Source organism: Varroa destructor, unplaced genomic scaffold, assembly GCF_002443255.2.
Source record: "Varroa destructor unplaced genomic scaffold, Vdes_3.0 BEIS01000002.1, whole genome shotgun sequence".
NCBI classification, from domain to species: domain Eukaryota; kingdom Metazoa; phylum Arthropoda; class Arachnida; order Mesostigmata; family Varroidae; genus Varroa; species Varroa destructor.
The window spans coordinates 4,083,609-4,108,320 of record NW_019211455.1 but is presented as its reverse complement, the minus strand read 5'-3'; the positions used below and the strand labels follow the sequence as shown (position 1 = coordinate 4,108,320).

Genomic DNA, 24,712 nt, shown 5'->3' with positions numbered 1-24,712 from the left:
CCACCTCGACTCCGGTGTCCTCGGTCGCAGGCGCCATTATCGCCGCCTGCGTTCTAGCCCTGACTGAACTTGGCCCGAGCTGATGGTCTCGATTAGAATCCGCGGCCACAGCCGCTGGCGTCGTTGCGGTTGCCGCATTCCTGTAAATGATAACATCGCCCGTGATCAAGACGCTTGGCCATTTCGACCCATGACAATGATATTTCTGGCAGTCCTCTCTTTAGCACTCAATGGCCAATGTCTTCTCGACGTTCATGGTTGATTCAGTCACTTACTGCAGTAGTAATAGCATCTTTCAACAGGTTTCGTAACAGCAAGATAACACGCATATGGCCATCTATCAATACATGTATGCATAAATATAGATATTCAGAATCGTACACGCGATTCTAACACCCACCGCTCACCGATAGCGTTCCATGGTCATGTTTCCCTGCTGGCACTGCCGTTGCTGTTGCGGGACATTCGATCGTGGCAAAGGGAGAAATTGCAGAAGTGACCAATCAACGGCAGTGGCAGCAAAGCTAACGTCTCGATTCGTTACGAGAGAATCAAGAAAAAGGAAAAAATGTCGATAAAAAAACAGTATTACGCAGTAAAGTGCTTCGTAGCGGTGGTGGGGTGATGTTTATGTAATGGCACGGGTCCTGTGGCGGTACTCCTGTCTCCGTTACCACAGCTGCATTAGCAGCACCGTTCCCGTCGCGATTGGCACGCCAGCTCAGCGCCAAAAGCCAATAGCAAAAGCAGCAACTGCTGCTCAGGGACTGGTCGGTACTTCATAATGCCGATTTTATTATAGGCAGAAGTGCTGATTTCGGAAGCAGAAATTGTGGCAATCGATGCAGAAGTCCCACAGCCGTCGCACGAAGGCGCTACCACTGCCATTCCGTACTATCGGGTGCTGATTGGTTGATACCTCCTGCGTGAGCTAGTGTTGCAGTCGAGCTGGCATAAAAGTCACTGCTGACATTGTTACCATCTGAGACGTCTGTTTTCTCGCATGAGACAGGACTTCTGCCAAAGCAAACGACTGCCAACCAGCAACAGGCAAACGGGAACTACCATTGCATCGAACATTCGGGCGAACAGTCGTTGGGTAGACTAGTTGATGTCTATGTGTGCATGCGCGTTTGTGCCGCATAACAAAATGGTCATAAGTGTTTTATCGTTCAATGTCCAGTGATCCGTGTCGTGAATTTGCCAAGAGCACCACCAATCAAATTGATTCAGCCAGCTATCGCAGAGCCAGCCTCCTCATAGGTTTCGTCACAGCAAGACAAGCCACATATGGTCATCTATATAGGCATATATGTACAAATATAAGTGTTCGAAGTAGTAGACGCAATTCTAACACCCGCAAAAGTTTACAGCTGTTCGGTACTTTGCATACGGGGTCTGCGTGCAACAGCTATTACGATAAAACGTTGTACAATTGATCCTATCAAATTATGTGCATTTCTAGCCAGACCCATCGTAACTGGACTTGGCAATCTCATGTTCGACAAGCAATCGCTCATTCAGTGTTTTGTAAGGAAGAAGTTGGACTTTACCAGTCTTCCCAGATTTGGCGTTCCATCTATTAGAATACAATGATGGAATAATGTGACAGAGGAATGGCGGCTGGCTACGGTGACGGTAAGTGACACTGTTGCGGTTTTTACAATTGACGCGTGATTTGCTACTGCCGTGCAATCGCTGATGGTTGGATAGCCTGGCCTGGATAGACGGCTAATGGATGAACGATATGGGTCCTGCTTCGTCGATGAACGCTCGCATAATCGTAGGGCGGGTTAGATACGTGCACCCATTGTAACAGCGATATCATGAGATGTTGCTGGAGCGTACTGATGATCGCAGCATCGCGGAACGACGACGACAACACAGACTGCAGCGACACTATACGGACCAAACGACGCCAGCGAAAAACAAAGAGATACAAAAGGGAAAGTAACAATTTAAGGACAACGAAACAATAGCTTACGATCCTCTGACTAGACTGACTGGCTGGCTGGTAGTTTTTCTTGAATATATTATAATAGAGCATTCTATAGTAGTTTGTCCTTCATTTATCTATTGGCTTTTCATCATTAGCAACGCTGTGTAAGTGTCCCAAGTAAGAATGTTGTCAGATGACACTCTCGGATCTGGTGCGCTGCAGGCAGGATATTCTTGCTTAATGATAAACACGAATAAAAAGCAAACACCAACACTAGAGCATATCATGCGTGGCCTTCTGTTGTCGCTCATGCCTGAGACCTGGGGTTGTGATACGATGGTCCTGCTGATTGGATGCTTTTTCTTGCTGGTTGAAATTCCTCCGTGCAAATTTCAGCTTACAACCAAATAGCCTTTCGACAATTGAAAAGACATTAGACCCCTGTGTATACATAAGTAATGTACGTTTCATAGTCAACTAGGACATTAACGCGGCTGCTTGAGGTAGACCATGGTCGATTCTATCGTTCAATTACATTTCTAAGGCATCGTCGTCCCTTTTCTTTGTTCTCTTTTATAGTAAGGGTTTAAGCCGATCATCCCGTCGACCCGCTGAGGCCGATCGTTTATTCTCAACTGGACACTATTATCGGTCGAATCGACATCGTTTGAAATAGTCACCAATGGACGACGGATTACCCCTGTCAATGCTGCCCCGTCAGCCGTCGCAGGAAATTGGCGTTGCTATTCTCGTTTCGCTATTTATTTACCAGCCTTCATATTTTTTTCGTCGTCGTCTTCTTTTTGTTGCACCCCTCTGCACGCGCAATTTCTTTTAGTGTTGTTATTGGTTGTTACTCTTCGTTCGTCGGACGTCCATGGCTAGGTTTCTGCTCTACTACCTCGAAACGCGTGCTAATGCCGAGGCAATCGAAGACGATTGCCGCGCGGCTGCTGCCCGCGCCACGAAGTGCTCGGTTTACGTTATCGCGCGCGCCGAGAAAGTCACCGACGCTACCACGGATAGCCGTCGCTAGCAGGCCCTTTTCGAGCAGCGGCAGCGAACGAAACTTCAAAGTCGTGACGCGACACGCCCGCCCTCGGCGCGATCACTCCATCGTTGCTCTGGTAAAGTCAAGTGGCCCTTGTATACGACGATCACTCCGCCATCCCTCCACCCAAAAACAACGACAGCGAAAGCCAAATAGCTGAGCGCTTTTGAACACAGTGGGCCTAACGTAGGACACGCAGTAGTCACGGGTGCTGGCACAACATTCTAATTCTGACCGATTCAAGCACCGTTCAACCTATACGGATTGGGCACTTGATGTTTGGTGCGCACGTACGTCCACAAACCCACTACTCGATTCCCATTACATTTCTAATGTACTTGATGGGTGCATTTTTATCGTGTGCATTGAACAATACAGATGAAGTTACCTGGTTGCCTAATGTATTATGATAGCACGCAACGCGGCTAATAAAAGCAGCGTAAAAAGGTGACGAAATGCATCGGGGTCCTACTTAGCTTTACTGGCTCAGTTACGAAGAGGCAGCGACGAAATGTAGTGACTCAGACAAACTGATAGTCGAACTGAATGTCGGACGTCTGTCTGTCTAATAGCTGAAAGCTAGTTGTATAGATCTAGCACTAGTTTGGTCTGAGATACTATCCGACACAATGGAGAGATGAGCACAGAAAAGGTACGCAAAGTCATAGGTTACACAAGGCAGTTTGTTCATCATCAGGACGTAGGTAGGCGGTCTTCAGACAAGGGGTCGGCCTCTGGTGTTGATTTTCTGTCTTAGCATCAGCAAGCAAGACTTCTGATTGAGTACTGTTGTAGTCGGTATCGCGTCTCGCATTATGATATTGCTCAGACGTGCAAAGTAACGCCTCGGCGCATTGAGGCCCATTCGTTGTTAGCTAGACTAGCTGAATTGTAGAGGGATCCCGACAGATAACCGACTTTATACAGGTAGCCGATGCGAGTATGCAATGCGTCGGCGTATAGCCTTTACACGCTACGAGGCCGAAGTGAACCAACTTTCTGTAGACAGGCCCGAATAAGGTACAATGTGCTGACCTTCGGAGGTTATCTGATCTAGAGCAAACGAGAAGTTCAGATAGATAAGAAACCGTCAGATCTCATGACATCATATATATATATATATATGGACGCACGCGGTCTCAGCGACACTGCGAAGACGAGCGCCGAAAATACTGCACAAACTGAAATGGTGAATGAGTATCGCTTCATACCTGCAGCATATGGTCGGATTATTAAAAGGCAAGATGGCATATGCATAGCATAAAGCTGAAAGATTATTCATTTTCCTATTAGTCTTCTTTCTTTGAGATCTCGATGCGCCATTTTCAAATAAAACAAGTGCGTTTACAAGTGCTTGCTACATTTCAAAGGAACAAAATGTCTTTACTACGGACATGACCTTTGATCGATCAGCTTCTATTGAAACAATACAAGCTAGAACAAGTAAGATCAAGGTTTCCCAGGCCGATACAGGGTGAACTCCACTTAATAGCAAACTGAAATTAGTGCCATCTTTCTATCTGACGTTCAAGCGACAGTAGAACCGCAATATCCATCGACAACCCGTATTAGACAGCTGTACTATATACAGAAACGTATTATAGTAGAAGTGTATGACTATATATTTATGTAAGTTTGTATCTATTTCGTCAGTATGAACAACAAACACTTCAGGCTGCATTTGGCTAGAGACACCCGAGCAGAAGACCTGCCAGTCAACGGCTATACTATGGCGGGTTTTCAATTGTCGACTGCGCGCTGTAGACAATAAGAGCATAGCATAACAATAAAAACAAGCGATTCAGGGCTGAGGTACTGATCGCGTAGTCATCAGTGTAGTAATTTGTGGATCGGTGCCGACCAGTTCATCAAAAGCAAAAAAAAACTTCGCCATTATCGAACGTTTTTCATTAGTCCTATCTCTTTTAAACGGTCGATGAAATAGTGTTTCCCTGAATTGTGCTGCCTACTTGCATCGTATAGCTCCGACGTAAGCTGCAGCGTAATCCCAGCTCAGTATAATGTTCGCGCGGCCATGTATTACTAGTTATCGTTGGTGTCCACGATCGAGCCGGAGATGGACCACCACTTACCATCGCTAGCGTCACTATCACATCGGCCACTCAATGGATAGACTCTGCCGTGCACTTCAGGCATCGAAAATCGGCCAGCGCTCATCGCAGGTATCGCGCACTTCAAGTATCACACATCGTACAAAGAAGAACATCATCCACTAGCCAGGAACGGCGATAACAGCAGTAGCCAAGACGATGTTAAAACGAAGCATTGGATTAATTACAATATAACGAGTCGATAGACAGAGACGAAACGAATCTTAGCGAAGCGCGTGACTGGCATAGACTTTTGCTGCCTAAAATTTAGGCTGCTAACTTGACAAATTTAAGCTAGACGCATCCGGCAACTGTCGTACGTCCACTCTTCACAGTTTCACAGTCGAACGGCGCGTAGTGGTAAACGAAAGAGAACGCAACTTACTGTGTCGTACGTATTTTGCTCTTGAGTCACTTGTGATTTTCACTGAACTTGAAAGTGAATAAGTTGATATTGGGCTCGACGGGCGATTATAGAGTCGTTTAGTGACGCTTGAGTGCGCTCATGGCTAATCAGCCACGGACTGATGAAACGTCCCACTAGTAAGCGGGAACTAGTTCTAGTGGGGAACTAGAAGTTCGTCACTAGTTATTTACTCAATCGGATTTCACGTTCAAAGATCAAAAGCGCACCCTTTTCTTAAGTTTACATAACACCTGTTGTAGTAGATTCGGATCCCATAATAGAAGCTATACCGCCGCCTTGTCACTATCGGCATCTTAGGAAACCGCTAAGTAAAACAGCTGAATTAACGCCTGCCGTCCAACGCCCCGCCAATCTGACCCGAGCCATACCGCTACTGACATCCACCTATTGATATTCTGAAATTGCATAGTCACTCCGATCGCCGTTCGGAAAAGTCTCATCTGCGCCAAGTGTCATCAGCGTTCTCTTACACTACTACAAACTACAGAACACCAATTCACGATAGACTCTTATCATGGATTAGACCTTCTCTCTGTCTCTCTCTCTCTCTCTCTCTCTCGACTCTCTCTCTAGATATATATTCGAATAGCCTAGCAGTTAGAACGAGAGGCATCTCCAATAGCAGTTAACATGTGACCGGTGGTGCATTGTAGAGCATGCACGTAGAAATATGAAAATACGCGCCCTTCTGACGGGCAGCTCAATTGGCCAACGAACGAGGGGAGAAGGATAGAAGGAAAATAGAGTCCTATCAACAAGGACTGACTAGTCCAGGCAGACGCGCGTAAGCTAGAACTTGGGCGCTCGCGGCCGGGCACCTTTTAGTCATTTTGTCGCTCTCGGCATTGCTGTTGTTTGTTTGTTTGTTTGCGAACACACACGCTTAAACATATTCCCACACGCATTTCACTGCTGACAGATTACGCTGATATAAGTAAGTTAGTGAGAAGGAGACTGGCAACCCGGTCAAATTAAGCCAGTTCCTTCTTTTGATTGCTGCTGTAACTGTTTATCCGTCGTCTTCTACTTCTTTGTTCTGTTTATGTTTCGTTCGCTGTTTATCTTCATTGTGATACAGACACACACGCACACACACACACCTAAGACGCAAGTCATGTTGTAGAAAATGTATGTACGTACGAACGGCACGGCGTCCTCTTCAAATAGCACCTTCCTACTGCCTAGCGTCGTTGCTTTTGGTGTAGAGTGTTTGTGTGTGTGTGTGTGTGTATTAGTATAATTATTTTTTTGCTCGCTGCAGTGAAACATTGCTACTGCGACAACTAATGCTTGCTAGTAGGTGTTACCGCCAGTGACTACTGCGCTGACTTATATTTCAATGTCTCTGCGGGAAATGCAAAGGAGAGAAAGACTGAGGGTCAGGGGACGGAAGGGGGCTTGTAGAAGAGGATCTTACCGTATTAATCGTCGTCGTAGCAATAGCGGTTTTCAAAAACCGCACAAGAGACAAATGCATCGTCGCAAAACTTCGCTGCCGCCGCTGCTGCCGCGCGTTGACGTCGCTGGCTAGCAGCTGGTGAGTCAGGCACGTGCTTTGCCTCTGACAGTCTTGCAAATTGTCCGACGGCAATAACCAGCCGAACGGTACAGTGGGACTGCGGCAGCGTCGCTGGAACTCCTGCTAGTGGCGCTAGCCGTTGGCTGGCGGCCAAGCACCGACGACCGCCGGCGTCGGAACGTTGCGAAGCGACTCACTGCCGCCCGATTTCGCTCCCGGTATTCCGTTTGCCATTTGCCTCATAACATTTAGCAATTACGTGAATCCCTGCGCCGATGACGTCGCGAGAAAGACTGGAAGGGTCACAAAGGCAGGAACTAATTAAGCAGTTTAACGTGTGTGTATAAGGGTTTGTAAGTTGGCGCTCATACGTCTGCCGGGCTACGATCAGTGCTCGCACAGTGTCGAGTAGTCTGGCGCAATGCGGCGTCGAGTACCTCCCCATTCGGATGACATCGTCGCATGGCCGCTGTCCGGCGTACGTACGAAGGAACAGTCAAAGGTCTTTCCCCTAGTCCAGTTCCCCGACAGCGGCTGTTCGTTCGCTCATCCTGGCGACTGTTCGCGTTGAAATGGGGCCATTTTTAACGCTCAACAACAGTAACAACCATAACGCTACTCAGTGTTGAATGGTAGTGAGGCAGTGGCACAAGTAGCGACATGCGGACATGTCGACGGTCGGCGGGAAACGAACGACTGCTGCGTTGATTATTGACGGCACGCTGGCGCGCCAGTTCCACAGCAGGCTTCCGCGACACATGTTCTCTTTAGTTATATCTATACACATAACTAAAACACAAGATAACAACGAACACGATGACTCCTTCTGCTAGACTTGCCTTATGATCGGACGATGTTGGGCGCACCGCTGGAGAATAGCGGAACCGGGGAGGGTAGATCGAGAAGTTGGAGCTAGGAGGGATCTAGTAAGTCCGGGCACGGAGGGGGGAAGGGGGAGGGTAAGTGATCTGTCAGACACAAGTCCACAATAGACATACAATTCAGATGGACAGCGGACGCACGAGACGTGTTAGTCCACTGTAAATTATAGTTGTACTTATTCTTAGTGGTAGTAAAGCTAGAACAGGCTAAACGTGAATCATCAGATCATACGATGCATCAGATCACTGTGCGTTTGGCATGACGGCTTGCCCCGTTTACTATCTAGGCTGACGTTATACACGGATATTAGCGAAAAATTGTAGTAGATGGCTAAAGTATAAAGTCGATTTGATTGCATCAATGTGGCTGAAATAGCTGCTATATATATATATATAAAGTATGATACACGTATCAGCCGTTACCGCGATGATAGCCGGATCGACCGCCAATCGCTAATATTTAGCTATTCTGGTGAAAATATTAGTTTAAAATGTATAGTTACCCCTCAGTGTACATGTATGCCGGAAAAGACCAATATCAACCCATTGAAAAAGCACTAGTTTTTCTTCTTGAAGTATTTTATATCAAGTAATACGAATGTAACTATAGATCTGTATATAATTTGCCACACTCAGCCTTCCCGGTGACGATGACGGCTGTGACGAAGGCAACGTTGACAGCAACAATATCATATGACTTTTGCAAACATAAAAACGAGAAGAGTTGAGGAGAAGCAAAAGAGAGCTGACAACTTTCACTCGCGCGTCCCTTTCTTGACAAACAGATAGACGGACCGACCAGCGACGACTGGTGAATCTACCAACGTACTCCTGCCATTGCCGCTGCTGCTGTCCAACGTTTACCGCTACAGATTGGCTTGCTCGACAGCGCCGGCCTGTAGCAGCAGCCATAACCGCGGTAAAAATAAAAGAGCTTCGTCCATCTTCCTTCGTATGACGTTCTTCAACTATGTTGAGCGCAGGACCAACCCGTTGGAAGTGTTTGGACGCGCGAGAAGCTCGCAGCAATAACAGCGGCAGGAAAAGACGATATCAACGGCGGAGGAGAGGCCATCGAAGGCAAAACGATGGCAAGCAGTACGACACTATCGTACGCCATCAAAGGTGTTCCAAACGTACGTTTGCTGTCGCACTTCGCACGCCTTTATCGTTATTTCTGGCTCAATACTCGTATTCTCTGACTCACTCTCATTATAAGTCGCGCTCAGGCGACATACGAGACCAGATCAGACAAACGTTGTCCACTAGTGTCTGTCTTTTTGTCGCACCTTGAGACACTTCGCTTTGAAGTCGCCGCAGCTCGCAGTTAAATCGCAGTTTCACTAGGCTTTGGTCAGCTGTTCCTGAAACATGAAGGTGTCAAGCAATGGACCAGCCACAGTCTGATGACCTATCCACTCGAATACGAGATGAAGCCGCGCTGAAATGGGACGAGACACTTTCGAATCGAGTCTTCTCGACGACGAAGCTAGCGGCAGCGATGGTGGTCAAAAAGGATATCGGTTTAGGGCTTTTGCAGGAATCATTGGATTTGAGGGGGGAAAACCAGCGCCGATCAGATAGAAATCATCAGAAGCAGCGGTAGCAGCAATATAAGTAGTAACGACGTGAGCTATAATTTGAACAACGATCATCTCCTTTTCTGATCTATTTCCATCTTTATCCAAGTTTCTTTCGTACATTGGCTCGCTTACTGGCGCCTGAATGCACTATACAGCCTTCTCTGCCGCATGGTCTTTTAACGTTCCGTACAAACGCGCCGGCTGCTGGTCGAATACGTTTGTCGGCGTCTAGACAGAAAACATGGCCAAAGAGGAAAAACAATTCTAAACAACTTGAACTCCGATTCTAATGGTGATCTTTCGAGCACTGGCTTTTTAGTGAAGACATCAGAGAAGGAGAGAAACGCAGAGCAGAAATTTAAAACGAAATCATCATCTCATTATGTTACTGCGCCACAACACAGGAACGGTGGTAGTTCGGGGCGAACGCTGTTGGTGAAGTTGTTGCAATCGCTGTTTTATGATGACGACGATGATACTGAGCGTTGATTTCGACGGAGTTCTCGTTGGGCTGCCAAACGCCGTACAACACGACATATCGGGGCTAAACTTGGCATTATTTTCAATGAACCTCATCAGGATGAGGAGGAATTTAGGCTCTGTAGAGCAGCCCGTCCTTTGTCAGTCTGTTATGATGCTAAATCCACTCGAAGCGTCCGTCAGGGTACCCTTCGCTTTCTCCCATCTCTAAAGCTCAGTCTATACGTCTGCGCGTTTAGCTCGAAACAGGCGATGAAATGCGCATAGCAGAAGGGATGACACAAGTCACAGATGCTCTAAGGATTCGTAGTGATCACAGTCATTCGGGTTTGCGCTAGTGTGAGAAGGATGGCACTCTATGGGCTGACAGCTCAGCAAATTTGCTTTTCGATCGATATAAAACTATCGTTCCACTGTGATCGTATGCAGATTTACACCAGGATCAGCCTTGAATGGATACGAGAGCAGCCCTGTCCGATACATTGCACTATAGTACCGCGGAGTTGCACTGCAACATCCGTAGTTCTCACAATTAGAAATACATGGGAGTCAATCATGGTTTCCTGTGCGGATCGGAAGTTGTCTTCTTTGTGAGTATAATGACGTTGGTGACAGAGCTTTAAGCGTTCATCATCTTCCTATGGTCCCATTATCAGCGACACTGAAGAGAGGGCCGTGGAAACGGACTCATGAAACGCTCTACATTTGTTGTCCTCGCACGAAGTAGTTGGTAGCAGACGACGCGTGAGACGGCCTTCGTTCTCGTGAAATGCTCGAGTCAAGCCCGTCTGAACATTTTAAGTTTAAGTGATTGTTTGGTTCGCAGTTTAGGCAAGGATTTCCCTAGTCCGGTCATCTCATAGGATTAAGTTATTGCTGTTATGAAGTCATCGATCAAAATTAACAAATATAGCTTTATCTTTTTGACTTTAAGTCTAGCCTTAATGAACGGTTCCTGTAGACTCACCTTCCGACTGGCATAGTAAACCTGTTGCTTGTGGGATTCTTAGAACTTCTTTTGTTTCGATGCCGTATTGGTCCCGAACTTGTAAACTGAAGAAACTAGCAGCAGCAGCGCGGCCGCCACCAACAGCAACGATCACTGAAGTATAGGCAGAAGCCCCATTAATCTCTGCCGACCGGTCGGCTACGATTGTTACGGTGACTTCGGTGATGGCAAAAAGAGAATCGCTTCAAGAACGGTAATCACTGAATTCCGCAGAAGCTCATAGACAGTGTTATAGTTGTTTTGTACGTGTATAGGTATTGCTTGATTTGAGATACCGAAGTCGCTTGCAACACGAGTGGTGAAGTGCCGATTGTTGTGGCTGATGATACATCAACTGTACGAGCAAGAGAGGTAACCATAAAAATACTTAGATAGATAGTATTGTTAGGTGATAGGAAATGGCAGGATCTTCGAGAGACACGCTCACTCTGCGGCTGGTGACGGTACGAGATATGTGTTGGTTTGCTCAGCCCTGTTATGCTACAAGCTACCGTACGCTAGCCTTAAAGTTATACATAATCAAACCAGGAAAATATAAATAGGGAACGTTACACTCACTAGGAAATTAATCGACAGATTTGTAGTTATTTTTCGCGTATTCACACATGGAACTGTTTAGCGTAAAGTTTTCGGAGAAAGTACTGTCCAATAACTTGAAGTTGCCACTATTGAGTTCGTGCTACAAAAGATCACTTTTAATCGCAATAGCAACCCACAACTCGGTGAAATCCAAAATTCAGAATTCATTTCTGTCTCTTGGATGCTTAGGCCCGATCCTTTGCAGCATGTACGAAGAGTATAGTTCCTGCTCGTAGCAATCCAAACAAAATCGAATAATCCGGTCCGTGGGATCTGTCTGATACTATACTAATATTCCCATGGCGAAGAACATCCGCACAATAAAGACACTACATCCATCAGCAGACAATGGCACGTAGTTAGACGACCGTAAACGTCTTTCCGTCCGCGCGTCCATCCGTTCATCCATATATCTACAGCCATCTTCTATCCATCCGTCTGATATCTCACAGAATTCCTTCGTTTCTGTGTAATGCAGTTGGATGTAACAGACGCACACGTGTGCGTACCACAAAGGTGCAAAGTAAACTGATATATTAATAGTAATAATAATACTAATCAACGCCGACAGGAATATCACAGGTAGAAATCCCGACCTGGTCCGCCCAAAACAGCCCGTCCCCAGCCCCAATATTAGTACATCAAGCACTAATATCAGCAGATAGAGAGTAGAAAGTAATAACTCCATCGCCGCCTCATCATGGTCACTATTGTCGCCACAAACAGCGAAGCAAGACAAAACTATACGTTTCGTGGTTGTCGTGCTTGCGTGCTACTGCTCCATCCGCTGGGCCGACCCTTTAGGGCCGCAGTAAGAGCAGCTGGCATTAACAGCGGTAAGCGGTAATGCGGCGGCCATCGCATGGCGCCTGCTTTGAAACCAGCATCCATTTGGATAACGGAGTGTTCAGCTCGAATACCAACCGGATTCCGAAGGCAGTAATCTGAACAGCTGAAGTCAATATCATGGCCGTTCTGTATCGCAGTACATATACAAGTTGTGAGTGCGTTACCAGCCATACGCACAAACGAGAAGATATAATCAGATCAACAGCAGTAGCAAGAACAAGAACAAAAAAACATTACAATGGTAAGACTTTTTGGACGGGTGTTACCCGGCTTTTGTGTTGTCATCGTTGCTGTTCGTTATAGCTGTTAGCCGATGGCCGAGACTAACTGGCCTGGCTGACTGTTCCGTAGTTCCTCATGATGGAGACCCTAATCGGCCTTCTTTTGGCCTGGCCGTACGCGCAGTCCTGTTGATAGCCTAATTAAACGAAGCCTAGTGACAAGAAATGGCAGCACCAGCGTCAGGTAATGTCGCCTAATTCAACGTTACCCGAACCGCAACAACTACGACTATCGGGACAAGCTTTTGTCGTTGTGGACGTCATCGTTCGGCTTCAACGATAACAAGAGCCAAAACAGCGGCAATATCTGCACCAGGGTGTGTTGAATGTGAAGCAAGCAGGGGTCAAAATGTCATCCGGGGAGACTTCTCCTAGAGTTCTCGAACGGAACGAAGACGGGAAACCAGCCAGCTTAGCTGACTGACTGACCAACCAGGCGGCCGACCAAGCGGCAAACCATCTTCACATAAGCGACAAGCAACACGTGCATACGATTCGTTGTCTTTGCGCTGTCCCTGATAACTGCAGAAGAAACCAAAAGAAAATCGCTTTATGAGCACTGTATGTAACGATTTGCCGAGGGCATATTAGGCTAGAAATTAGTATCAGTTAGGGGGCAAATAAGAACGACCTTAACGGAAGATCTTGTTGCTGAAAAGGTCGCAACTATTCTTAGGTCTATGCAATAATAACCAAATATAGCAGAGCAAATGAAGTCGGCCACACAATTGTCTGTCTAATAGTTACTCTGCCACCACAATTGTCCACCCTTGTAGGCAAATCTGCAACTGTTTAGCGGTACGTCTCGACAAGGCGCTACCGATGGTGTCCGATACCGCTATCACCATCGGTAGAATCCCGCTGCTTCAGTAAGCACAGGTGTCGCTGCCACAGTCGACGCTTCCAGGATGTTGCCGTTCGGTAAACTCTCTACGGTTCAGCTGCAGAATACAGAGCGTTTACTCCCAGTCGCAGTAGCATTCCTGCCTGCCAACTCCGAAGCATCCTGAGCCAGGCTGCCGCGCAGGCCTATAGACGACACGTAAGAAGTCGAGCGAGATAGAGAAAAAGTACAGACAGGCACGTATGTAAATCTGCTGACAGCGCCAGTGATAGTGGCCAGCGAAGCAGAGCGGTGAATCGCTACGATGTCCCAAGCGGCCCAATGACTTGGTCCTTCTTGGATCGAGCGTTTCAGCGGCGATCCCACCAAAAGCAGGTGCGTGTTTGTGTGCGTCAGTATACCTATGGGTCGCCCTCGTTGTTGTCTGTCTTCGCTCACATCCTCATGTGGTTGACTTTTAGCCATTGCAGAGGCTGACTTCATAAGACAACGTTTCGCCTTATGATGTATGGACTTCAGTAGTAGCCTGTAGCCTGCCGCCGACGGCCAGCAATAAACGAGTATTACCACGACTGCAACTTCTGCTTGGCCAGATCTCCGAACCGCAGCAATAGTCAACAACAACAACAACAACCACACCGTCGAGGGCTGCATCGTCCCCTCTACCAGACTTATGCAGGCTATGATGTTTAGCCTAAGCTAAACCCCTCCCGCAGGGGCAAAATACCCTTGCCGTTCTTGTTGTTGTAGCTGTTGTTAAAATTTCTGCCGCCGCCAGCAACAACAACAAGAGTAGTTCTGTTATCCAGCACTCGTACGTCGCACTGATATGGGAGTATAATCAATTTACACATGTCCTTAGCATCTGTCGTTGCTGATGTGCACTAGCGGCGCTAGTACATAGAACGGGTAGAAAGGACGTTCGATGCATTCGGTCATCCGCGCTGAGCCTCTGATGAGCGGCGAGCCAGGTGTCCGAAAATTTTTGGCGGATAGATAGCCATCGGCGGGTACTGGCCAGCCAGTACTTACACAGGCCCCGGCCCATCGTGGGCCCCTCAACATGAGCACTGCAAGGTCTTCTTCAGTTAACTCGGTCGAGTACTTGCCGTGTGCGGCGCTACCTGTCCTTTTTCTCACTTGATTTTTTCCCAGCGTCAAAGGTGATGTTGAGCGATTTGAAGATATTTATCGTCTGCGGTATAAAAACGAAAGCCAATTTCCGAGAGCTAGGTAGAGAGGATAGCGTATACTGCTGCGATTATTCTATTCAATCACTACCGCGATTCTAGCAGCAATACGAGCCTAAATAGCCTAATCTCAAATGACAAATGAATGAAAAAATGCATCACGTAGCTGATGATCTCATTGTGATTGGAATAACAATCAAGACGCGGGGTAACATCAGTAATTTAGTACGGCAGAATGGTTCAGCGTCTACCCAGTTGGTTATAGCATTGATGCGTGACGCACCATGCGAGGGGGTTCAGGTGGTGTTCATGAAGACAAGACAGATTAAATCAAGTAGCTAGAACGGCGGTGAGGAAGCAAAATCAAAACAAAGGCCGACGACACCAGCAGCAGGTTATAGCGTCACTGAACAAAAGGACGCCAAAGCAAAAAAACGAGTCCATCGTGACTATTTCGAGCGAGCGGTGGACGATTCTATTCCATTCAGTGCAGGCCTAGATGTGTAACACTCGTTTACATTGGGCGACGATCGCCGTATATACATTTAACATCTGTATCATATCTAGTATATAATATAAATATTTATGCATACAGAGTCGTTATGGGAAGTTACGATGACGTCGATGGCGAGTAAGACAACCATCACAATGAAAATGCTGCTGGTGATGGTGCATATCGCTTACCTATATATGGCGGTGGCCCTGTTTCGAGATGCTGTGGGGTTCCTTGCTTGTACTTTATTTGACAGTGCGTTAACGAGCTAAGTGGAATTATATTTTACTATGATCATTATATGTGTGTACGTATGTACATACAGTGTGTTACTATTTGGTGTCTAGCACAAGTTTACAAAGAGTTTATGGGAGGCAATAATTAGTGGCGGTTCACTCGTTCGCCGCGTGCTTTGTACGGGTAACGTTTGAGCTGAAGGAACAGGTTGGCTATGCGAGATATCGACAGATTCGATTCTTATTTTCCCCTTCAGCAACGGTCGAGCGAATCCAAGAAAAGGTACGATAGAACAGGTAAGTCATCTGGCACGGCTCCGTGTACCAACAACAGTTCCCTCCTATTGGCAACGGTCAAAGCTCTCCTCGTCGCCGCAAAGCAGTTCCTCGATAAAAAAAATCTAGTATATAGATAGGCGTCGTGCAGATTCTCTTAATCAGGGATCACCGATCATTTCCTGACACTGGCACGCGAACACTGCGGTTACGGACTATCAGCTTGTTTTTGCCCAAATTCTACGAGCGTTATCGACGTCGTTGGAAATCTTTCGCCGGCGACAACGAAACATCGAAATGGCGGAGCAATACGACCACAGCGGCAATATCAACGCATAGCAAAGGAACTTCGATTGTCTGCTAGTAAGTCAGTAGAAGTTCGTACGAAGCCGTAAGCAAACTATGAATATTTAAAAGAGTTGCGCCCTGTCACGCCCAAGATGCCGCTGCTGAATTGTGGGCGCTAGCGAGGCAGGCGCCCTTTAATAAGCGGATACTTCGAGCCGCTAAGAATCACCTTCCACCAGAACGAAACCACGAACGTAGTAGTAGTAGTAGTAGTAGTAGTAGTAGTAGTAGTAGTAGTAGTAGTAGTAGTAGTAGTAGTAGTAGTAGTAGTAGTAGTAGTAGTAGTAGTAGTAGTAGTAGTAGTAGTAGTAGTAGTAGTAGTAGTAGTAGTATACGTCGCAAACAATCAACATCGACGTGGTGAAATGAATCAACGCGCATATCATAGCGCTAAAATGACTCATTATATATATCGAGATCCCGGCGGCGACTGTTTTTCCTAATACTGCTAGATCAGACAAGCCACAGCCATCATCAGGAGGTCGACAAGTGGTTCCAGGCCATCGAGAAACATCGTACCGCCATGACCTGTTTCGTCGAATATCGCTTAGCTAGTGTTGCTTTGAGACGAACTAACAAACGAGTAAATCAGCTCTAACATCACTACGATACAACTACCAAATAACGTTTCTGGCTTGAAGGGTTACTTTTTGTTACGATGTACCTATAATAGTAAAGATAACAATAATGGTAATAATAACTCATCTGGCAGGGAAGGCGTAGTGAGCAGCAGAAGCGTTATCGACTACGATTTCTGGAAGCGTTTCAAAATTGAGAATCTTGGGCGTCGGCGGTAAGTGCCCTATATCTTGGAAGACTGAAGGACAGCTCGATATATTGTGAACATTGATACAGTTATGCATAGTACTGGGCACTTTCTATGTATATTTATTAGGCTAACGTAATAGCGTACGTTAGCCGTCATAGTCTTCTTATCGTCGAATATTGTCTCCAGATTCATTCGCCGTTGCGTATGCCACTATCGCAGATCTTGCTTGGCGTACAGCCGTTACCTACTAACAGGTGCCCTAACCATGAGGTATTCGAGCAGTAGAGACCACTACGTTGTCATTTGCTGTCGCCTGGAGGAGAAACACTCTTAAACTGATCGTAGAATCCAATCGTGTATCTAGATGCTGCTCTGCGATTTCGGTTCGATGCAATAGCCGCTTATGGACGCGTTCTAGATTAGCGGGTAAATTTCGTCGATATAAAATCATACACGTATATATGAACTGTGACCTTTAATTGGTCAAAAAGTCCAAGTCGGAATACGTTTCGTCGTACACGACGGGCATCGAATAAATTTTCCAACGTTTCTAACCGCTTTAACTGCGCGTGCATAGGTAACATATCCAATCGTCGTTCGTACGTACGTACGTACGTTCTTGTGAAGGTTCGATTGTTGTAATATGTAGACAGGTAGCAAACACCCGTATCGCATAGGCGGGCTTAAATATAGATATGCGTAACACGACGATGATAATCGTAGGAGCAGACGGGGCCTGTAAAGCGCAAATGGGTAACAGAGCCAGCCAGCCAGCCAGCACGACAAATGTATCGGCTTCTGAATGTCTACAAAGGCTACGGGCAAGCGACCGTGTTCAACGTTGAATACGATAACAAGACGAAACAGAAATATTGATCCTACAATCGTGAATATATCCAGTAGAATCAGCCGACGATAACGCTTACTATATAGCAAAAAAAAAAAAAAAAAAAAAAGAAAATAGCGTGACCTAGCTATACGGCACCTAACCACCTTGGCCACTTTTAGCTATTTATTTTAGATTTTCGATGGCAAACGTATTGTCTGTCAGCTCAGGCGTGTCGGCTGCAAACAGCATTGGATTGTATTTAGTTCGATCGACGGCCATAATTTGCAACAATCCGTCCCTAGCTACGTCCTCGAATAATAAAAAGATGAAGATAAGGGTCATTAGACGACAATTAAGGCACTAATGATAATTCACAAATCTGGATTTTGGGTCGGAAAATTGATTGAGAACCTGTATGAGCTGAGCTTCAGCAGATGACGGTTGTCGTCTGGATTCGGTAACCTTGAACATGTTGTCGAACGCTAAATGATCGTGACTGTCTGAATTGAGGACTGTTAAAGTCAAGGCATCAACCAACTGGAGACCGTAGAAGGCTCTCCTCAGGACGAGTGCGCGATTACCTCTTCTGGTCATTAGCCACTGGTGAAATGATACTCGGCCTATAGCTTTTTCAACGGCAGGTAGTCTCAGTGGCCACGATTGGCCGACAGAAGGAAGTAATTCGACGATCATCGATCAACACGATGCCTCCGAAACGATCAAAGGATGATGCCGAATCACAGTTGTCGTTGGCGATAGCAAGAAACAGCAGTGAATAGTAGACAGACGCGAAACATACTTTTCCCGTCATCAGATAGCCATCCGGACGGTAGCCACCTCCATATACAATACGGATACGAAAAGCACCGCTACTAGTAACCGCATTGATTAGATAAACTGTACATATGAAACAATTGTCCGAGTGCGCGTCCGCCTATAGCTAGCGAAACGACCAGAACTCAACTCGGCTCAGCTCAGCTCATGGAGCTGTCATCATTAGCTAATAATGATAATTGCGTCACACTCGTCATTCCGGCACTACCGGCAAATGAAATGATTACATAACAACAACAATCAGGGTTCGCTGGATAAGGTCGGCTTAGATCTCCCATGAGCATTAACAGCTGTACTACCATTACGAATATAACTTCTAATAGCAATAATGCTACCAGAAGTTCAGACATGCTTAACTACTCCGAAGAACAACAAGATAACGATAAAGAAGATGGCGTTTGTTTTTCTGGACCGTCCAGGCTCGTCGGAGCTGCTTTCCAGTGCAGCATACATATGTATAGCGGCGTAATTGGTGATAAAACGACTCGAGAACAGTAAAAATCGTTAGGCGCCGAGAACTTCGTGGGGCTGTTTATAGTTCCGTTGCGTACTTCGATACGCGTACGTCAGTGAATGTCACCACGCTTCGCGGCGAGGAAATGCGCGATTGAACGAGTGCGCGCATCATCCCCTCTATCTATCTATTGAAACAACCCTTTGCCAACGACAAATGATGTATTTATCTCAACGAAATAACAGTTTCTGCAGTGGCGGAGGCAGCTGATGTACTACTATTGACCATGTAATATGTGTCGTAGGACACACAACGGGAGGGCATTCGTGACGGTAGAAGCCAAGAATGTTATCTTGACATACTACAATTACAGGCTCTATTAGACGGAGGCAATACAAGTGATCCTTCCTTTCACATTGGCCTGAACTATCGTGTCTCGCATTAAATACGACTAACAATAATTGCGCCTTAATGGCCGCTGGCTCGGGCGCTGTTGTTGCTTTCATTGTTGTTACTGTTGCTGCAAATTATTTCGAAGAGTTGATAATTGTCGCGTAAGCGCATGCCGTCGTAGTAGTCACGTTTCAGCGTCTTCTGCATCTTCGGACGGAGCTTCTATTAAAGTTGAAGGACGCTGGGCTGGATGTTAGGCTCCGTCGTCAGACTGCGCCGTCTTCAAGGATTTGGACGACACGAGCCCTGTTGCATTGAGACAACGGACGTTGTTGCAAGCTTCAGCTGTACAAATCATCGCTAACAGGATTGTGTATACCCTATATACCGACAGAACTAGTAACATGAACATCTTCTGCATCTTGTGAGCATTGACCAGTAGCTTAGTTCAGCTTCTTCAGGCAAAGCAAATGTATACGCCGACAGTGGCATCGAATGGGTCGAAGGATACGATGCGTTTTAAACGATACGATATACTAAGTGGCTTTTTATCACTATAATAATAGTAATAACCGTCATCATCAATATTATCAGCGCTTTCAAAGTTTACAAGGCGCTCGTTTACCGCGTCGTCCGTTCGACTGCTGTAAAGAGGGCCCACTATCGTAAACGTACAATACAATAATGAGCTAGATCTGACAAATTCATTCACCTAAAGATGAACATAAAGCATCCTATATACGTGACTTGCCAATCAGCAATCACTATCCGTCGTATACGGCTAAATAGCAGCGAAACTCTATGTATCTTTGCTATAAGCTAATTTGCCTATCCCGTACTGGTCTACGTTTGAATCCGCGTGTTGACAGACGCTTTTCAGCCTGGGGAGAATCGGTCCTTTTGTGCAGTGCTGAACAGGAATGCTGAACTTCAGACTCATTCGAAGCCCATCCCAGTCCTACTGCAACATGTGTTTACATTGATCGATATCTGTGGCTCAACAACGACGACGACGACGAACTCCCAAAAAGCAGCACCTTCAATGTTTAACAGACAATGTGTTAAAGCCCAATCATGCCACTGGCGTACAGCGTTTCATTCATGGATCTTATCGTTTGTTGCGTCACTGTCATTATCGTGATCATCGGAAGCGACGGAGGGCTCACAGTATTTGTCGTTCTATACTCTTTGCCAATTACTTTACTGCATTAGGACAAGCCCGCTGCGGCCTATCAATGTGTCCCTAGCGAATCTAGTTCATTCCTGAAACCGCCGATCCAGTCGCAATAAACAAACGAACGTGGTGCAACTCTACAAGGTAACTCCGCTCCGTTTCGGCTTGATCAGGCCGCACGGAACCATTTTACAGCTCTTGTACTATTGCTATAACTAATAGTGCAAATACAGCCGTCATGTATCGAAACAGGGAGGGCAGGAACGAAGCACATCGCCCAGTATGCCAAGCAGAGCGACAGGAGCCGAGCAGTGGATCTGGGCCTTAGGATTCATTCCGGTTTCAGATTGCTAGGTCTTCGGATATAGCATGGCCAGGAGTATCTATCACGTCAGCAGGTACCTGAGAATTGAGTTTATGTTGCAACCGGCGAACATCAACGACAGCGGCGACCAATGGAGAACGCGAGTATAATAAGAAATACCTAAATATTCAGTGACATTAACGATAGCGTCGATACGGATTAGGATAAAGTTTATTGACGCGACTGCTCCCGAAGGGAGGGCGCGAAAGGGTTTGTTAAAAAAGCCAAAAAATAAACACCGGGTTGCTGTTCCGCCACAGGTTTGACCGTGAGACTTACGGGCACGGAAAACGCATGGTATGGCTGCGTATATCTCTACAAATAATCACATATTTGTTTCAAACGGCTGATTTAGCTGTTTTTTTTTTTTTAACTTACCTTATGCAAGAATAAACAGAGTACTCTAGTAGTATGTTGCCGCTATACTTCTCAAATTAACTAAGTACTTGAAAAAGTACCCAAATGATCAAACGCATGTTACCCAAACGAACCCGTTCAAATACGATTGACGACTTACCTGAAATCGAATAGAGAAAATAGAGAACTTGAAGAAGATGGTAAGGTTGTAGCCGTCAAGATGGAGTAATTAATCATTAAAAATAATTTATACCAATACCGTGTTTAAGATAAGTTGTTACCCCCACATTTGCTGTTCCAATCTTCTGTTGGTCCTAAACAGTTCCAAAAGGATAACGGTCAACAGTCAAGAAAAACGCACTTGTTTCCTCGAAATAAACACCTCTAGTTAAGAATTATATGGACGACTCTAGGCCATCTAACTGAAATTATGCTTCAAACCGTTTTGCTGCATGGCATAATTGCACAGTGCTCTGGACAAACGTAGATGCAAGTGAATGTATGTCATGGATAGTCGAGCAGTCATATTGTGATGAGTCCCTCATTTATTAAACAGAACAACAATAACAATAGGACGAATCTCTGATTCGTGTGAAATTCTGCAACATATTTGCATAAACGACGCGTACATAAGACATCTCGTTCGGAAAAAAAAAAATAGATCCGCGTTTCCTGTTATCCAGGGATAGTGGCCTTCAGCTAACTGGGCTAGCGACGCTAATTTATCAAAGCTCACTTTGTACTCCTGATCCGAATAGACGTCCTAAATAGGTACGTCACCCTCCATGCAAACATGTACAAAAAGGTATAAGCATCTACCCTATTTCAATCACGTTTTCGTTCATTGTCAGTGCGTAGTGACGACTCGGTGGCCGTTGTCTGTAATAATGTTGAATCGGTAATCGTGTTGTTGATTTTCTGCCTCATTAAGATGCCTCACTCAGACAGCAGCGGTACGTGACGAAAACGACAAGCGACCAACGGGACCTCAGCGGCAGTGTCTTCGCTGGTGGTGATGACGAACGAAGTTCAAACGAGATGAATTCGCTTTATTGGAAGTGGGAAGAGGAGACCTTCGGACCGTCCGGCTGAGCCGAAGCTGAAACATTGCCAGTAAGACGACTTCTGCTTCTACCGTTTACAGGGCGGCTAAAAGAAGAGGCAAATCTCACAATTCGTCTCTGATTTACTCAGCTTCCCCGCAGCCCTCGGCGACAGACGAATCTGGTAATTTGGTTGTAGCGACCGTGGTAATAAGTAGTAGTTCGTAAAAGGACGTTTGGACGCCCGACTCAAAATATGATCGCTGATAGCATTCAATACATTCACGAAATGAAATAAACCAAGAAGACAAATGAGACCCGTAATTGGCAGGAAACACGCGCGGAAATTCAGCTGATCTGTCCGAGTCTTTAGGTTTCCGTGTACTATCTTACCACTGCATTAGAATACGAACGAGAAGGGCGCGTTCGTAACGAAATAGACCAGAATGCAATTCTGTCATCCTTGTCCTCCTGAACACTGTCATCCTTGACAGCTGCACTTTTTGTTCAGCAAAAATAAGGCGACAGCCAATGCATTGGCCCTACGAGACATGTGCATCTATGTTCCTGAACGAATGGACGTTCCGTCATACTATACGCAGAACAAACGTAGTGAAAAATGTGTGCTAAATGCTTGTTTGGACACTAGAGGATACATTCGAATATGTTCTTTGTGATCAGAGAGGTCAATCGTAATCTTTGCCCTTCCACGAGCGAAAGTTGTCGGCAGATGTGCGCGAATCGGTGCTTCCCTGCTGTCCACGGTAGAGCCGTCGACGTACGATCCCTCATGAGACAACAGTAAATCCATCCAATGCTCTTCGTCGATAATACGGTGTGCTGCGATCCGCTGGTCATTTCGCTGATGACCCACACGACGGATGTGGGCGGACCTGTTCTCGATCACAAATCAGATAAATTGACAATAATATAATAATACGATAATACTGACGATGACAGGAACAAACGATGATGCTAGTATATGACGTTGCATTAGCGAATAGGTAAACGCTTTTTTGCTATTAAGTTTTAAGCAAAACAAGAAGGCCAGACACGGCATGATATGAATACGCGCGGGGAACAGACAATCTCAATGGAGAGAATAGATGACGCTCGAGAAACCTGAACAGAGCTCAAACAGGACCCCTAGAAGAATGGTGTGTCGATTTGCAGTTATCTATTTCAACATGTCGAAAGCCAATTTTGATACAGGCTGGTCTCTTAGCTTGCGAGCGAATTTCCGTCTAGTGCCATTAAGCAATACTATACATCCTTATAATACGAAAGTGTCTACGCGTATAAAGCTCAACAGTGTATAACGACACCTGCTCGATAACAAGGCTCTGCGTCAGCAGCTTCATCTAGTTTATGGAAAGAAGTGGGCTTTTCCGTTTCATTAACAGTTATATACAGTAAACAGATACACAACAACTAGTTCGACTATAGTTGCTGTTCTGCCAGTTCAGGATGAGCGCGATTGGACGAAATAATGGTCCAGCTAACGATGACAGAAGGAAGACATTTTGTTCTTCATCTATTACTATTCACAACGGCACGATAAGGGTCGACGAAGAGAGGTCCTGTCGGCACGATGTCGTCACCATTAGCAAGAGCAGCATTAACGTTACTGTTAGCATGGACATCACCAGCAGCATGATGAAGAAAGAGCACGTCGTTGACTTCGAACGATTATCTTTTTAACGTTTACATCGAGAAGCTTCACTAATAAATGCCGAAATATGACTAGCGAGAGCCAGAAACTGTTGAAGGGTAATGACGGGTCCGGGTGGCTGTCTGCTTCATGCCGCCCCCAGCGTCTCTAACTGTTAGACAACTTGAACAGAAGCTGTGAAACTGAATGCGTGAACGGCTAGACGTAATGCATCCAACACGCAACGGCGGGTGAAGATTAGACGGATTGCGTCGTAGCAGCCGTTCGTCGCTTTCTCGGTGTCTCCCACACAAGAGCTCTAGATAGGTTTTCGACAGTTCGGCCATACAAATAACCTGTCGCTTAGGTGCCATGACCATTTTCGTGCATTGTGAACAATCACTCGTTGCGATTGTGACTCATTCGTTATGGCGTGTTATTTTGTTGTTTGTTGTACGAGATTTTAATTTTCCCTCGACTCATCCGATGCAGCTGGCGCCATGTGGTTCTACTGTTGTTACGTAATCGTACGTTATTAATTTTCCTATATTTTGTTTATTGACAAAAATCATTCGAACGTTAGAACAAGCACAAACCACTGAGCAGGGCATCTTGGGTCGCTTTTGCTGTTGTTAATATCGGAAAACTACAAGAGTTCACCAGCTATTTATGTAGAAACTTCTGTAGTTCAAATAATATGGAAGCGCTATGCATTTCCGCCGCTCGTCCTTAATCGAAAATGAACATG

General features: G+C 45.9%; 1 protein-coding gene and 1 long non-coding RNA gene across 6 annotated transcripts in view; both read right to left on the bottom strand.

Annotated features, from left to right (window-relative positions):
- Positions 1–24,712, bottom strand: part of LOC111244196 (uncharacterized) — a 180,161-nt gene that overhangs the window by 72,216 nt on the left and 83,233 nt on the right. The gene's annotated exons all lie outside the window — the stretch shown is intronic.
- LOC147757272 (uncharacterized) lies at positions 165–24,712 on the bottom strand. The gene is made up of 3 exons (XR_015320528.1): positions 22,211–24,712; positions 11,559–21,430; positions 165–11,334 (listed from the first exon to the last, which is right to left on the bottom strand). It is a non-coding gene; the product is annotated as an uncharacterized LOC147757272 (long non-coding RNA).